We start from the raw sequence: 15,361 nt of genomic DNA on the forward strand, positions 1-15,361 counted from the left end.
TATTTCTAGAATCTTATCCCCAAAAGAAATTCTCAAATTTGAGCATTTGATTCTTCAGGATTCATAAGGTGCTGCAGAAAGCATTTAGTAAGTCCTTTGTTTCTCGTATCTTAAAAGTCAATATTCTTTTATGTGATAAAGAATCTAATGTGATAGGATTATTTTTATCCTGTCTAAACTTTAATACTTACATTATTACTTTTTGTATCTCTAGAGTTCATTTCTTTCTATAAAATATCTGTTGTAGTCAATCCTTCCAATGACTTTCTATCTGAAAATCCACAAAGGCAAAAATTGCTTTCTCTTTAAAAAATGTGAAGCAATTCTTTGTTGAGTGTGCTTCTGTGATTCAGAGGATAGCTTAATGTTTATTTGTGTCACTGAGCCCAGGATTAAGCAATAGCACCCAAGGATCTATTTATGAAAGAAATAGAGGTAAACAAAGAGAGACACAGAGAGGGAGAGAGGGAAGGAGGGGAGAGAAAAAAAGAGAAGGGGAGAGAGGAAATCTGGCTCTTATTTTATCCAATTTATGCTGTCTCTTCCTGCAAATGGACGGTGGCTTTCACTTTCATGTACTTTAATCTGATGGTGATTTTGAAAAATAGTTTAGAACAGAACTTTCCCTAACTATTACCATATAAAGGAAGCATGAAACAGAATGAATGAATCATAAATCTAATAAAGATTTAGTAGTAACTGAAAAATTGTTTTATGTGTCAAAAATAATTTATTTAAATCAGAGATTCTTAAATTTTTTTCCATCTTATTCCCTTTTTTGCCAGAGAATTTTTTACATGACTTTGGGTATATAGTTATGTAAAATAGGTACAGTAATAGAACATTTACTGACTATAAATTATAATTTTGCCACCTCCACGTTCACTGAGGCCCCATAAAGGGTTGGGAACCAGTTTAAGAAGATGGGATTTAAATGTAAATATTGCCAAAACATGCCTAATTGGTTGTATTGATACTTCATATTAGATTTGCAATAAATCTCTTGTTAAGATAGTTAATTCCTTATTATTATTTATAGATTTTCTTCCAATTTGAATTGAGAGAATTGAAAATTTGTAATAGATTCTATAAGGCAGAGACTTAATAAGTACTATCTGGGGGTCCCAGGAAGGAAAGTGAATAGAAGACTCTACAACGACTGCTTTTTGAGAATGAATGAACCTTTGATACTAAATACTATTCCCCCAAAGCACTATTTTCCATTCACTAATGCAGTGGTCCTCAAACTTTTGTTCTCAATATCTTTATCCTATTAAAAATGATTGAAGATCTGTCCAAAGAGTTTTTGTTTATGTGGGTTATAGTTATAGATATTGATCACATTAAAAATAAAAACCAATTATGAATTTGTAGACTCTCTGAAAGGATTTCAGAGATTTCGAAGATGCTCTGGACCAGACTTTGAGAACCACTGCATTAATGCATGCTTCTTTTCCATATAATAGTTTCCTTTTATTATCATACCTGCCTATCTTGGCAACTTTTCTGGTATTAATAAACAGCACAAGTTGGGGATCTGGAACTGCAGAGATTGTCCAAAGTGACTATGATTTCCATTAGATGTTTTGTCAAAAAAAAATTAAAATTAAAAAAATTGGTTTGTTTTCTTTTATCAGAACACTCATTGATTGGTTCATTCTGTTAAACTGCAGTGGTTTTCAGTGATTCTAATCTGAAGGTCATACTAAGATTTTAAAAACCTATTAAGCCCTTCAGGTGAATATCCCCAAATGGGAGAAAAAGAATAAATTCTAGAAGCGAAGATAAATAAATTGAACAAAAAGAATAGAATGCAATTCCAAGATACAACAAATTAAATAGTTAACAAAACTGAAATCGATAGTACAATGCCTTCAAGAGATATATCATTGTATATTCTGCATTTTGATGTTTAACCCAGATCCATGCAATGACAAACATCTGCAGGACAGCTGAGAAAAGATAATTATCTAAAGAAGCAGGAGCAATCTTAAAGTTATCAATATTGTTTTCAGTAGGATTTAGTATGATCCATCAATTTTTTTTTCAATTTGAACCTCTTTTTAGTGTAATATCACTATTTTTTTCCATGGGATCTTTTATATAAACCTTCTATTATAAGTGCTTCACGGTTATAAGCTTTTCAAATTAACAAATCAAATCATCACAGCTCCAGAGGGGAGATTAGGAATAACAACATGATTAAGAGCAAAAGGAATCTTAGTTCAAATGAGTTTGGTGGAGTGATTCCACATTTCTCACTTGTGGTTATTTACAATACACTGACATTGGTTTTTTTGTATGCCTACATATTTTTAAATAGAGCAATGATAATGCTGAAAGTATATATTTTTTAATATTTTAGTTGAGGATTGAGTTTATGTTGAGGATTTTAGAACTGTTGTTCCTTTGCAAACAGCAGAGGGGGCTGTTGAACTATTTTTATAAACATAATTCCATCTTTTAAATTTTAATTATTTCTTTGGATAGTCACATTTGGGAAATGCTATCCCACTATCCTATTATACTTTCTAGACCATCTACCTCGGATAACTATACTTACATGACCTAATTACATAATGTGCCAAGTCATTAAACTAGATTTCCTCCAAAAGAACTTTCAATAGCATGTTCTTATCTTCAGCCTGAGTAATTATTAAGCATTTGCTATTCATTCATTCATCCAATATGATTTCTTTGGTAGGGATACTAAAAAAACAAAGTTATGATTTGGCAGCAAATCTTCTAATGATAAACTCCTCTTACCTTTGGGACAATCCATTGCTGAGGCCAAAATGGAATCTTTCTAGATTAGGGGAATATGTCAGATTTGGGTTCCACTGGAACAATGTTTGAAAAGCTAGTGTCATCTTCATGGTCCCATAAGCATAGAAGTAGGACTTTAGTAAAGATAATGATTGAGCATTTACATGCTAAATACTATGTAGGATAAAGAAGTATGATATTTGGTCTTTCTCAATAGGATTTATATCTCTCTAATTAAACTAGACATATAGACAAGGCATAAAAAAATGTGCCAGCATAAAAATTAGTATTTTTTAAATGATACAGATTACATGTGCTATAGTCAATCAATGAGGGCAGAATTAGGAGAATTTCATGGAGAGGTTAGGATTTGATCTGGACTTTGAAGGATGAGCAGAACTAAATAGACATAGAGGAAGGATGTGGTTATAAGAAGCAAGAAGAATTGCATGAGTAGAGGTGATTTTCAGTCTGATTTATTTCCTAAATAGTATGGAGGCCATATGTCTTAAAGAGGCTTGATGTTAGGAAGTAGTGGGAAATAAATTTGAATAGATAGGATTAGGACTGGATTATGGAGGACCTTAAAAATAGACTTAGTTTGGAGTCTATTTTAAAGATCCCCTGAAGAGTTTTCAGTATGAAAATACTTTAGAAAGATTAGGTAGTAAGATATAGGATGCCTTGAAGTAGAATAAATTATTTAAGAACTTTTCATTTTTCAATATTTCCCTCCATTTCTTCTGCATTTGCTGATAAGATTCTAGATGAAAGTTGTGGCAGTGGGATTGGAAAAGGGAGGGACAAATCCAATGATTTTCATAGCTTAATGACTGGCTGGATTTAGAGATGAGTCAAAGATGATAGAGATGTTGAATATGGGTGATTGAAAGATTTAAAGAATAGCAATACCAAAGACAGAAAGAAGAGAAACTGCTTTTTGAGGGAAGAAGTTAGTCTGGGTATATTAAATGATATAAAATAATTGGATCATGGGATTTATTCTTTGACACTGCACAATATGTATTAAAAATGATGGCATGTTATTCAACTAAAAATGTTCAAAAGTTTTTCCTGACAGCTCCCAAAATTTTGGGACTTTTTTGAAATTGTCCAACATGCCTTCCTTCCTTAAGAAACTCAATCATTGGGAAATTTCATTATTTTACAAGATGGAACCTTCTTGGTACACATAACTCATCAGTATCCTCCATCCCTCACGTTGGACCCTTTATCTGGTGAAAAAGGCCAAAAAGGGAACTTAGAACAGTTTTTCTCCATATAACCATCATATATGCTGCTTTTGGATTTCTTTGGAATTCTCCATCATGCTTTGAGGGCAAGAATTGTATTCGTTTTTATTTGTATTGCATCTTTAGCACTTAGCACAATGCACAGCACATAGTAGAGTTTAGTAAATGTTTATTGTTTGCCTGACTGAAAAAAATAATTTATATTGGCTACAGTAGATGAAAAGTTAAGGCTACAAGTATAGATTTGGAAATTATGCACATAAAAATAATAGCTGAAGCTATGAAAACATATCAGGTTTTTTGAGGGGGTGGTGGTATTATTTTGGAGGATTTAAAAAATACATTATGGTTTTATTTTTTCATCTAATAGTATTTTATTTCTTCCAATTACATGTAATTTTCAATATTCATTTTTTGTAAGATTTAGAGTTCCAAATTTTTCTTTCTCCCTCATTTCCCTATCCCCAAGACTATATTTCCATCTTAGTCATATTGTGAAAAAAATCAGAACAAAAAGGAAAAACCATGAGAAAGAAAAAACCACAAAAAAAAAAGTGAAGTAATATACTTCAATCTGCTTTCAGTCTCCATAGTTCTTTTTCTGGATATGGATCACATATTCCATCCCAAGAATATTGTAATTGTCTTGTATCACTGTATTGTTGAGAAGAGCTGATTAGTTGATAATCACACAATGTTGCTGTTGCTGTGTACAATGTTCTGTTTCTGCTCACTCCATTCAGCATCCGTTCATGCATATATCTCTCCAGGTTTTTCTGCCTATTCATCCTTTCTCTTCCTTTCTTCCTTCCTTCCTTCCTTTCTCCCTTTCTTTCTTTCTTTCTCTTTCTCCCTTTCCTTTTCTTTCCTTCCTTCCTTTCTCTTTCTCTCTTTCTTTTCCTCTTTCTTCCTTTCCTTTTTTCTTTCTTTTTCTCTCCTTTTCTTTCTTTCTTTTTCTCTCTCTTGCTTTCTTTCCCTCCTTCTTTCTCCCTTCCTTCCTTCCTTTCTCCCTTTCCTTCTTTCTTTTCTCCCTTTTCCTTTTCTTTCCTCCTTTCTCTTTTTCTCTTTTTCTTTCTCTTTCTCGTTCTTTTTTCCAAATACATGCAAAGATAGCTTTCAATAGTTACTTTGCAAAACCTTGTGTTCCAAACTTTTCTTCCTTTCCTCACTTTCCCCTCTCTCCAAGCAAGCAAGCAATCTGATATAAATTAAACATGTTCAATTCTTCTAAACATATTTTTATTTTCATCATACTTCACAAGAAAAATCAGATCAAAAGGAAAAAAATGTGAGAAAGAAAAAAACTAAGCAAGCAAACAACAACAAAAGCTAAAAATACTATTCTCTGGCCCACATTTCTTATAGAACATTTATCCTAGTATATTCATTAACTCAACTTACTGAGCCATTCCCAATTGATAGGCATTCCCTGAATTTGAAATTCCCTGAAATCACAAAGCATTGTTACAAACATTTTTGTACATGTGGATCCTTTTCCGTTTTTTAATGATCTCTTTGGGATACAGACACAGTGCTGCTGGATCAAGTATGAATAGTTTTATGGACCTTTGGTTAGAGTTACAAATTGCACTCTAGAATGATTAGATCAGTTCACAACTCCACCAACAACATATTAGTGTCCCAGTTTTCCCACTTTACCTCCAACATTTATCATTAAGTTTTCCTGTCACCTTCACCAATCTGAGAGTTATGAGGTAGAACTTGAGTTATTTCAATCTGCATTTTTCTAATCAACAATGATTCAGAGAAGAAAATGTATCATTTATCCTTCTTTGAGTTGTTTGTCCTATATTCTCTGAAGAGGACCATGACCTCAGGAAGTGATGCCACAACATGCAAATGAATTGGAAAGTGATCAGCCTTACTTTTTCCTCCAAAGACATCTGAGTTCAATAGCAAGATTAGATCAGAATGACTGGAGATGGCACGGGATGCAGTGAGAAACCTTTGCCTTTTTTAAAGCAAAGATCTTTAACAGGTCTCAGTTGGACTGAAGCAAAGCCTAATCAGAGATTAAGACAAAGTCAAAAATGAGACAGAGAATTACCTTTTTTATCTAATATTAAAAAATAACAACAACAACTTTCTGAGAAGGGAATACTCTCAAGGTATCTGGCCAAAACAGAAAAACTGCTATTTGCATTCAACCTAAGCCAATCAGGGTCTATACAATGATCAAGTTGGGCTTTACTTGGGACCTATTGTTGACTAATTAATGAGAGTGAGAGTGACTTGGGTTTAAGGCATGGTCTCAAGAAAGAAATCTAGACAGTAAATCCAAAAATATCTTGCTAGGTTTCAACGATCAAAATTTACATTCCTTTGGGCAGAGAACTCACAGGTAAAATACCCTATGTGAGAGAATGAAGGGAAGAAAGAAGAAAGAAAAAGGTACAAAAGAAGGAAGGAAGGAAAGAAGGAAGAAAAGGTAGAAAGGAAGGAAGAAAAGAAAGAAGGAAAGAAGGAAGGAAGGAAGAAAGAGAGGGAAAGAAGGAGTAAGGAAGGAGGGATGGAGGAAGGGAGGGAAGAAAGAAGGAGAAAGGGAGGAGGGATGTAGGAAGGGAGGGAGGGAGGGAGGAAGGAGCTATGTTGTCCAATTGACCAATTCCAGTTGGATCCCCAGAGGGACAGCTCCTCCTCCTCCTCATAGAGGTTGGTTGTCCTTTATTCTTGAAGAGGACTATGACATCAGGAAGTGATGCCACAATATACAAATGAATTGGATTTAAGTGAGGCAGGGCTGTGCAAAGTCACCAGCATCCTTTGGAGCCACCTGGATCCACTAGCAAATTTTAGATCCGGACGACTGAAGATGGGATCCATGTGCCAGGCATTGTGCTAATCACACAGAGAGAAATATGAAAAAGAAAGACTCTCCAAGAGCTGGAATGGGGGAAGATGGGGAAACAACACAAAAAGAAGCTAAAAGGGGGAAGGAGGGATAGAGAAAGATATTCATTGCAGGGCATGATGGAGAAGTCCAAAAAGAATACAATGGGGTAGGAAATGAAGAGATGTCTGATCTGAGTTATCTCCTCAAATGGAGGTTTTGAAATTCATGGCTTTACCTGCAATGAGAGGAATAGGGAGAACTGATGAGTTATGAGTACTAAGGCTGACTGGCTCTTCTTGAAGGATGATGAAATTTCCCAGGGATGAGGTTCCTAGCAATGTGATAGAGAAGTCTAAAGGAGTATAGTGGGGTGGAAAATGAAATTTTGTGAAAAAAATTATTTGTGTATTAGCTTAAATATACTTTGAAAGGGGAAAAGGAAAATTTTTATGATTTAAAAAAAGGCATAAAAATTATTCAGATGGGGACATATACTTGTTTATGATGAATTTCAAGGTTGGAATCAGTACTTTGTATGGTCTAAGTTACCACTGTCAAGCTTTTGAGCCATCTCCCAGGAAGCAACTACAACTTTGTATGTAGTCCTTTTCCCATGACACTCTTTCTGCTGTAAAGAAGCATTCTTACTGGGATTTCTGCATGGAGTTTGTTGTGAACAATAAAAAACCTTTGTGACTGAACTCAGCTATTTGTCTACCATACTTTGTTTCTTCTCTCATGGCTTAGTGTTAAAAGTATCAAAAATATGGACTACTACATAATAGAGAGCAAAAAGTATAAACAGACAGGTCATGGAAAGGGGATGGGCCAATATCTTATACACATACATTCACAAACCCATACACACACACAGCAAGTTATATACAGGATAAATAGATAATTAAGAGCAGAGGTACTGGAATTAAGAAGAGATGTGAAAGGCTTTCTGTTCTTCCTAACCTACATGACTGTTATGTTTCATTTATTTTTATACTTTGCACCCATTACATCTTTTTAAAATTATTATTTGTATTACATGCCATTAAATGAAACTTGAAATAATATATTTTAATACATTCAACTAATCTGTATTTATAAGTCATTTGGTCAGAACATGAACTAGGATACAAAGTTGCTAAGATATATATGACATATGACACTAATACAGTTTACAAAAAGAAAAATAAGGACGGAAGAAAACATGTTATTCACAATTGTTATTTAATGTGTTAGTTTAATCACTCCAACTAGATTCTAAACTCCCTAATGGCCTCGGTCTTCTACTTCCCTTACCTCACTGATTGTGTTGAAATAAAAAGAAGACTGGGAGTTAGGTGATCTGAATTCTAATCTTGGCCCTGTTACTAATTGTGTGATCTTGGGCAAATCATTTCACCAATCAATCACAGATCTACAGATCACAGAGGATAACTCCAGAGGGTCCTTAAATTTTTTCTAATCAAGTCTTTCCTTTTATGGACAAGTCTGCATTTATTAATAGATAGGTAAGCATTTATTAATTACTTACTAGCCTAGGCACTGCGGTAAGCATTATGAACACAAAGAAAAGCAAAAGAAAGTCCTTGTTTCCAAGGAGCTCACAGTCTAATGCAGTGGACAACATCTAGACCACTATGTCCAAAAGAGATGTATTCAGGATAAATTGAAGAGAGGGAAACTAGAGAAAAAAATAACAATTCATTAATAGGGAAAAAATGTGAAGGATGGTAGTCTAGTTATAATAGATCTCAAATTGTATAATACATGAGTAATTATCAAAACAATCATGTATTGGCCAAGAAATAGAGTGGTGGATCAGTGGAATATAGATTAGGCATACAACATGTTATAATACCTGACCATAGTAATCTATTATGTAATAAACTCAAAGATTCAAGCTTTTGGAAAAAAAAAAAACTGCTGTGAAAACTGAGAAACAATATAGCAGAAACTAGGTTTAGATCAACATCTCATACCACCATAATAAGATAAAGTCAAAATGGGTATGATTTACACATAAAGGGTGATATCGTAAACAAATTAGAAGTGCATAGAATAGTTTATCTGTCAGATCTGTGGATAAGGGAAGAATTTAGGACATAACAAGCTATAAAGAACATTATGAAATGTAAACTGGATATTTTTGATTACATAAAATTAAAAAGTTTTTGCACAAATAGAACTAATGCAACAAAAATTAGAAGGCAAGAAGAAAACTGGGGGAAAATATTTGCAAAAAATATCTAATAGTAAGACCTCATTTCTCAAATAGAGAATTGAGTCAAATTATAAGAATACAAGTCTTTCCCCAATTGATGAGTGGTCAAAGCATATGAACAGCTAGTTTTCATACAAAGAAAACTATTGCTTTAAATGAAAAAATTACTTTAAATCACTATTGATTTTTTTTTGGGTGGCACTGATGTTATATAAAATGAATAATATGGAAATGTTTTACATGATTGTTCACATATAATCTTTTATTTATTATCTTAGGGAGAGAGGAGGAGAGGGAAGGAAGGAGGAATAGAATTTGTATCTCAAAATTAAAAAAAAAAGCGTCCAAAATAGTTTTAATATGTAATTGAAGAAAATAAAATATTAAAAAAAAAAGATAGGTCAACTAGATGACACAATGGAGAGAGTGTCTGGAATCAAGACTTGAATTCAAATATAATCCCAGACATTTATTTAACTCTATTTGCCTCAGTTCATATTCGGTAAAATTAGCTACAGAAGAAAATGGCAAATCACTCCAGTATCTCTGCCAAGGAAACTCCAAATGGGGTCATGAAGAATCAGACATCACTGAAAACAATTAAACAACAAAATTGAAGATAATTTCAATGAAAAGGCACTAAAATTAAAGGAGATAAGGAAAGGATTTTTGCCAAGTATGGATCTTTAATTGATACTTGAAGTCAGGGAATCCAGGAGGTATAGATAAGAAAAACATTGAATGCAATAATCAGTAGAGGCTAACCCCTTGATTGAAGCAGGTTTGTAATGGGGGGAGGAGGAAGGGGAAAACTTCCTGCACCTGCATCCTATTTTTCTGATCAGATACTTAACCCTTCTACCAGCCCCTCCAGAGGAAGCTTCTGGATTGAAATATATTTAAGCCCTGCCCCCTTTGCTTTTTTAAGCATTGTGGTGTCCTGAATTACAATTTCCTTGCCTCAGTTAATGAGTCCTATTGTTACTTTTTTGGTAGTCCTCTTTCAGATGAACAAGGGACGGTGTTACAGGCATAAAGACCAACCAATGAAAACGTTGACGTTTGAAGTATCATGTATAAGGTACAGCAAGAAGGCCAGAGTCCTGAATACCAGAGAAGAGCAAGGTAAAAGAAAACTAGAAAGAGAGGAAGGGGTCGGGTTGTGAAGGACTTTAAAAGTCAAACTAAGAATTCTGTGTTTGATTCTGGAGGTAGCAGGGAATAACTAGAGTTGGGGTAGAGGGCACAGGGGTAGGTTGATATGGTCAGACATACTTATTAACAGTAGGGAAGCAGCCAATAGATTGAGGAAGGATTCCTTCTCATCTTAATTTCTATCTGGATGCCATGCTGGATCTCTCATCACCATGGCTAATATTTGTAGAGAAGGTATATCTCCATTTTATGCCTTGCTTGATGTTTGTCATCAGTGGGTCACCGAACAGGATTTTTTCTGTTACCTATTCCAAGGAATCCTGGAATGATCTTCACTCATGAATAGGAAATACCATGATATAAAAGAATTTGTTAGCTTGTATCTTGTTCTATTGAATCAATTTTTAGGTATCTCAGTCCCTCAATGTCCTTATAACTGAATTAACTCTAATAGGGATATTCTTTGTAAATACTTAGCTCAATCTGACTACTTTCCCTTCTTTTTATTTTCTTTCGTGCTGTTTCTATCTCCTTTATAAGCACCTTAGACCAGGGCTTCTTAAAACTTTTTCCACTTTTTGCCTGAGATTTTTATTGCCCCTTCCCCTCACCACATATAGTAATATAAGATAGGCATACAAATCAATCATAAAGCAATTTATTTTATTTTATTTTTTTTTTTTTCTTTCTTTCTTTCTTTATTTTTTAATTTTATTTTATTTAGTAATACCTTTGTATTGACAGAATCCATGCCAGGATAATTTTTACACGACATTATCCCTTGCAATCACTTATGTTTCGTTTTTTCCCCTCCCTCCTCCCCCCCCCCCCAAGATGGCAAGCAGTCCTATATATGTTAAATATGTTGCAGTATATCCTAGATACAATACATATTAAGCAATTTATTTTAAAACAATTCTTCGCTATACATATAATTTTACATTTATTAAAGTCTGAAGCAAATTTGCATGGTATGTGCTTCTTTATTTTTACATAAAGAATTAAAGCTCTGCTTAATTGATCAAAGATGGACAGAAGCAGCTACACCCAGAGAAAGAACACTGGGAAATGAATATAAACTGCTTGCATTTTTGTTTTTCTTCCCGGGTTATTTCTACCTTCTGAATTCAATTCTCTCTGTGCAACAAGAAAACTGTTCGGTTCTGCACACATATATTGTATCTAGGATATACTGCAACCCATTCAACATGTAAAGGACTCTTGCCATCTGGGGGAAGGGGTGAAGGGAGGGAGGGAGGGGAAAAATCGGAACAGAAGTGAATGCAAGGGATAATGCTGTAAAAAATTACCCTGGCATGCGTTCTATCAATAAAAAGTTATTAAAAAATTTTAAAAAAAAAGAATTAAAGCTCTGGAGAATAATGCCTTTTACTGTTGCCAAACTTTTTGTGACCCCCGCTTCCCTCCTCCCCCCCAGCCAATTCAGTTATGTGACCCACAGTTTAAGAAATTTTGCCTTAGAAGACTTTAATTTTAGGGTCTATGCATAGTAGTTTTACCAACCCTGATAGAGAAAAACTTGTTAGGATTTTTAAGTCTTTTCCATTTTTCCTTGTATCCTCCTTCCAGTTTTTATACTTGAATTATCCATAGAATTACTTTAGTCATCCTGGTGCATATTGCACCACATTTCTTTAAACTGATTTTATGAGATGATACTGCTTATCATTATCTCTGTATTATTTTACAAATAGATCTATACTTTTAATACAGCATTGGAGCTATTTCCCTCTCTTTAGCAAGATTAAAGTTTCTTCTAACCTCTTGATTTCATTGTTGGGACAATTTACTTCAGTTAAATTTCTGGACAAAATGCCAATTATAGTCATTTTCAATATCAGTTCTTTTTTCTTTACTTTTCAGTTACTTGCTTAAATAATTAAGTCATTGTAATACTTTTCTCATTATTTTTCTACTTTACTTTAACTCTGAGTTGATACTCACAGCTGATCAGGCCCACAGTTGATTCAGATATATAATTCCCCATATCAATAACAAATCTTTTCCTGTCAGTTACAATAAAATCTATTTCATTGTTTATAATATTTAATATCTCCAACTTGATTTTTAAAAAGTTCATGGTAAAGGAATGACGATTCTTTGTAATCTTTAAGTCTTTGGCCTTTTCATTTTTCTTGAACCAAACTTTGTAGAATCTGTTTACTATTTTTTTCCTCAGAAAATGACAATGCAGAAACTGCATTAACTGGTGTTCTTTTAAAAGTACCAGTATTAAGGGTAATATGTGATGACCTATAAAATATTTTTTAGTTTTCTGGATATATGGTAAAACTCATTCTACCACATTTTTTTTGTTTTGTTTTGTTTTTGCTTCTTCAAATAATTGAAGAATTTTATAGAGGGATTGTCCAAATGATCTTTTAATTCTTATCTATGAAAATGTTAGACAGTGAAGTTTTAATTCTATACTGGCCAAGGATATGAATGGGCACCAGCTTTATAGACCAAAGCAAGCTGGAAAGAGCAAGTACAGGCTTTGTACTAGCACTGACTTGGCTAAATTTTAAGAGGGAGGCATCAGTCTGCGTTGATGAAAAACATGTTGAATGGACATATATCCATTGCTTTATGGAATAAAGGCATTTAACCAAACTTTTTTAAAAAATAATTTACATCATTCATTATCAAGCATCTATTATCTATTATGTGATAAGCACTGTGGTTTGTGGGATGTAAAGACATGAAACAATTTCTATTAATTCATTGACAAACTGAAATGGGTCCAAAAAATAGAAAGGGACAGTGAAGGAATTTAATATTGAGAGAACTTGAATCTGAAGATTAGTCAAAAGAATTGCTTAATATGTAAGTAACTGTCCAAAAGATTGTTAATAGAATTAGAATCAACGAATTATATGCTTGGTTACAGGAATAGAACCTGAAGTAATGGGTAAAAGTTGCAAAGATGCAATTTTGGGCACAGTACAAGGAAAAACTTCCAATCAGAGTTTTCCAAAAATGGAATGGGCTTCTTTAATTTATAACGTCCCTATTGTTGGGGAATGGGAGGCACTGATATATAGGATATTGGAGGAGAGAATTTCTGCTTCCTTATGGACTGGACCAGATAATTCTGAGTTCCATTTTAATTCTCAAATTCTATATGTTCCCATCAAATAAATTACCTTGATGACTTAGTTGAATACTTTTGATGAGGGAAAAGCTGAGTTTGGTGTACCCAGTTAATGTTATATATGCACTGAATTAGTAATATTTTTGTAATGATTTCCTGATTCTTCAAATCTCATTTTCCAGGTGCTCTTTTGAGTTTGACTTCAATATCTTCTCCCATGCCTAAGATTTCCCTGCCTTCACATTGGTTCCCAGAATTCTTTTCTGGGATAGACAGTAATATTAGCATATATTTAAATAGTGCTTTCCTGTTTCCCCATATACAATCTCATCTTTTCCATATTATCTCCCTTTACAGACTCTAAGCTCCTTAAGAATACAGATTTTTATTTTTTGTCATTGGATCCCCATGCTTTGCTCAGTTGCCTTTCATATAGTAAGTACTTAATAAAATTCTTGATCAAAATCAGTTGTGAAGTGTGTCCTAAAAAACATCACTTCTATTTTGCAGGTATTGTATAGGCATTAAATGACTTATCCAAATTCACACAGCTAAATTGTAGAGTTAGGACTCAACTTCTGACTCTGTTAGAGCTTTTTCTACTATACTAATTTCCTTTTCTTTCACAGAGCTAGATTCAAATATTATGTTTTGTCATAGGACCCTATTGTATAACATACTTCATTTTGAAACTTAGGTTCATCTTGCATGAAACAAATTCATATTAAGTGTTTGTATGTTGGAAATTGTTTTAAAAAACCTTTTGTGATACCTATACTCATGAGGGATAGGTTAACAACTTGATTACCTTTTATCTTTGATCTTGGAATATCTCACTACAAAGTATTTATATGAGACACGCAAAATATGTTTTCAGTAGTACTGAAGCCAAACATGAAGCAATGTAACTCATTAAGAATTAAATGTCTCAAACTACTTTATGATAAAGTCTATGCAGTCAAACTTTGTAGCACGAAAGACACAATTTGTAAGCAGATTTAACTTTGTTTTCATAATTTACTAAATAAAAACTAACTGCATCGACGTCTTAATTTAAAAATGAAATGTGCTTAGTTTGACTAGAGGTTAAAAAAAATAACTGCTGAGAAGCAGTTAGGATAGATTTACTTAAGGAATCTCAAGTTTCCAATAAACACTTTCTTGAAATTATATTTAATAGTTAAGGACAAGGCTAGAAAAAATTCAATATATATAACTTCATTAAAAAAAAAAAAAGGACTCACTGGATTCCTATGCCCCAAATGTAAGATTCAAGGTTAAAACTTTCCTATTTTCTTATATTTTTCATCATTTACAATGGTAGCTCTTGGAAAGCAAAGATGGCAATAAATAAAGGATAAAAGGTAAAAATAAAAAAGGTGTTAAAGGATGTTTGTATTCCTAAAAAAGGGTTTTGGAGTGATCCCCGGTCTGCCACAGGGATTAAGCAACATCAATCTACCTCTGAAGCGCTAGATTTGTTCTAAGTATTGAAGCAATCAAATGAAAAGTCCCCTGGCCCTAAGGAGCTTCCACTCTAAAATATACACATTACACAATCCTAGAACAATGGGGTGATGACGAAGAAACAGGACGCCGGCATGAATCCAGGCACAACTGTAGCAGAGAGGAATTCCAGAAGCCCAAGTTTCACCATCACTGCCTTTCCCCCCAGAATTAACTCCCTCCTGGAAATGCCTCTGTTCCCCACCTCTAAGACTAGAGAATCTGGGGAAGCGTGAAGAGAGCGGAGGAAGTACTAGGAAAAGTGGAAGTGGACGTAAGGGAAGGATAAGATAAGGAAGAGCTGGGGAACACAAGACATAGTTAAGACTCGGCGTGGGCCGGACACGTGCTCCCGCCTTCGGGGAAGGATACGTCCGTGGGGAGGTCGCGGCCCAGCCTGGGCTGTGGGGGTATTCGCATGCGCCGGGAGCGCCACAGGTTACACCAGCGGAGGGCAGAGCCCCGGACCGTCCAGGGAAGGGGCACTCCCGCCG

Source organism: Antechinus flavipes, chromosome 3 (assembly GCF_016432865.1).
Source record: "Antechinus flavipes isolate AdamAnt ecotype Samford, QLD, Australia chromosome 3, AdamAnt_v2, whole genome shotgun sequence".
NCBI lineage: Eukaryota > Metazoa > Chordata > Mammalia > Dasyuromorphia > Dasyuridae > Antechinus > Antechinus flavipes.